This window comes from Drosophila miranda (assembly GCF_003369915.1).
Source record: "Drosophila miranda strain MSH22 chromosome Y unlocalized genomic scaffold, D.miranda_PacBio2.1 Contig_Y1_pilon, whole genome shotgun sequence".
Taxonomy (NCBI): domain Eukaryota; kingdom Metazoa; phylum Arthropoda; class Insecta; order Diptera; family Drosophilidae; genus Drosophila; species Drosophila miranda.
Genome location: NW_022881603.1, coordinates 26,522,904 through 26,526,129, shown reverse-complemented (window position 1 = coordinate 26,526,129; position 3,226 = coordinate 26,522,904).

Here is a 3,226-nt window from a genome sequence, read left to right as displayed (position 1 = left end):
AAGCGCAACATTCACGGGGATATTTTATTTTACTGCTATTCCATTTGGCATTTCTCGCACTCCCCCTCATCTCTCTTCCCACTAACCCTTCATTTCAACGAAACCGTTTTTCAAGGTTAAGTATGCGTATCAGATTTTTTGCCATTGCCTTTGCAAGGATTTCCGATACACTTACCCTTTTGTCTGCCTTTGAGCCTTCGAGTGTGGTGTGCCGCGTACTGCTGTTTGTCCATCGACACATGTCGATGCCTCCTCAAGATGCTGCTGGTGTTGCACCGCCTCCTCCTCCTCCTCCTCCTCGCACACTGACCCACTTTGATTTGTTTTGCGTGTTTATCTTTGTTCAGGCTGGCACTGCCACTGCTGCTCCTGCTGCTGCTGCTGGAGCTACATCGTCGGCGGCTGCTTTTGCCGCCTGTTTACGTTGCATGCCTTTGCCCTGCTTTCTTTAGTTCCGCCCCCCTTCGCTGTTTGTGTTTTTTTTAGTATGACCGACTTTTGGAAACAGCTAAAGAAGCACGCACACACAGTCACAGAGTGAGTACTCACTAGCACAGAGGACTCGGCCATCAGCAGCAGCAGAGGAATTCAGTCTAAGAATGTGGTTCCCTCAGCTGGAAAGTAGGCAATGCAAAATGTAAGAGGATTTATTTCAGCTCCTTTGCTCCTTTCCTATGCACTTTGGTTGCGTTCCCTCCCTCGCCTTTTCGGTGGCTAATTCCGTTACATTCACTTTGTTAGGCTTTCGCCGATTGTCCGTGTGCGTGTGTGTCTCGTAATGTTTGTGCTGGAGACACACGTGTGCGATTCGTGTGCGTGTGTATCTGCGCGTCGTCAGTTTACGTTTAACAGCATTGATTTTTCCTCCAGAAAGAAAGAAAACTCCACTTTAATTTCGACAAAATTTGATTCGATTTGAAATCTTTTTTTCCCAATTGCTTTTGCACCGTTTCACGTGGATTTTGAAGCCCTTTTCGATTCGTTTTGCTTTAGTTCGAGTTTTGCGCGCGCGTGCTCCAACATTTTGCCCGCTCGATTTGTGTACAGGTGTGTATGTGCGCGTATATGTTTGTGTGCTTAGCAGTGCAATATACTATATAAGAAAATAGCCTGTCAGCAAAGAAAACCCGGCAGACGGAGCGTACTTCCGCTCGCCTCGACACTTCGCACACTTCTGAAGGCAGCAAAGAGCCGTAAACGGTTATTTATGGGAGTAACTCTCGGGCGCCGCTCTCTGCTGTAAGCTCTTTCTTCCACTCACGGCTCTCTCTTTCTCTTTTCAAACAACAAGCGGCGCCAGAATGTCTACGCATAAATAATACGCACTCCAAAGCTATGCTACGAGGAAGGGGGGAGGCAAGGAAGAGCAAGTAAAACTCTCATCTCCATGCAAAGTAAGCTTCAGCAGGCAGGTGTTGGGAGAAAACGATGGGCCACAACAACCATGGCAAGCGCACCTTCCAATACATGAGATCTTTAAGCCATGCATATGAGTTAAACTCATATAGAAGCGCGTATATAAACAACTATTGTTTATGTTACACATTCCTCTTGAACAGCATCATGATCTGCCAAACTGCTGATCAAGCATTTCCCCAAAACACAGACAGAGCCCAAACGCACTCATACTGAGGCTAAGGGTCTCTTCCACTCGCACTAATAAGATGCATGGGAGAACTCTCGGCTAAGATTCAAAAAGATTCCAATAAACACTCTTAAATGAGAACTCGGATTAAATAGTCCAACTCTCAGCGTTACAAACCATTTGTGATTTTTAGGGCATCAAGTAGAGCAGAGAAGGAGACCCCAGAGACTTAAATCGAATGGTTAATTTGTCAATTAAAATATTATTTAATTTCCACAATTATAATACTTTCATCTCGTTTAACTTTTAATCTTTCTCTCATTCTGTTACTTCCAGTCGGATATGCCCGGCATCTCCTCCACATGCATACGTCATCATAACGGTAAACAAAACTCGCATGAAAGATATTCCCATGGAGCCCATGGAGCTTTGGCTCGTTGTTGTTTCTGCTCGAACATGCGCAGTCTCCTACGCTCTCTCTCTCTCTCTCTCTCTCTCTTTGGTCACTGCGCAGCTTCGTTGATTGCTCTTACATTTCCTTTCCTCTGTTGTGGCCGCTGCTCTAGCATTCGAAGCACGTGAAATTTTGTGTTTACTTTTTAATTTTCTTCTATTTCTCAGCCTCAGCCTCTGCTGTCATCGCTGTTGCTTTTGCCTCTGCTGCTCCTGCTCTGCTCTCCCCCTCATGCCCTTTGTTGTTCTTTATCGCATGTGGGCTTTTGTTTTCCTTTTAGGTTTCTTCTTCTGTGTTGTTTTGTTTTGTTTCATTCATACCATGCTTTTTGGGGTGGGGTTGGTTGTGGGTCAAACTATGCAAACTAATTCCCTTTTGAAATCGACACTGGGATTGCAGTATGTGTGTGCTTTTCGGCTAGCATCTAGCTGTGTGTGTGTGTGCCAGAGAGAGATTTGTATGGAAATTGGCGCAAAATATGCCCCAAAATCAGTACAAGTCCCCCTGTCGGTTATAGTGTGGTGCGGTGCCTTTTATGCTGCATTCAGATTCACAGAGAAGCTGCATACCCGTACATACATATGCTCACGAAACAAACGAGGCGCATTCCGGTTTCCCCTTTCGCCAGCATTCCCTACACTGAGAGAATGACTGGAAGAGTGCTTCCTCAATGGTAGATCAAACGTTTCGAAAGTACCAAAACTAACTTTACTGTTGGGACTTTGAGGAGCAATAGATCGATTTGTGATACTAAACAATGCAAGGCCGTGGCATGGCTTTCACACTTTCAGGGCGGATCTGGATGAGGGAACATCAGAAATTTGTGTCGGCTATGGCATTTTGCATGTTCGTTTGGGTACTGTTAAATAATGCATGCTGATTGTCATGTGGCCTCGAGGATGCTATAAGCATGGCAGCAGCCATCATATTCGATTTTGTGCATATTTGTAGCTTAGTTTCGTATGGCTAGGGCATGTCCAAAAATGAGAAGAACCGCCAAAGGATGGGATGCAAACGATGTCCGAGGGTACGGCCATCGATATTCAGGATTTATCTGTGCTCCGTTCCGTTCCGTTTTGGTCTGATCTCTCCTCTTAATAGTTCCCCCATGGGCCTGGTCACAATCAACAACAGGGACAGCAACAACAAGAACAATAGGAATTTTGATTTTGCACAAACGAAGGACA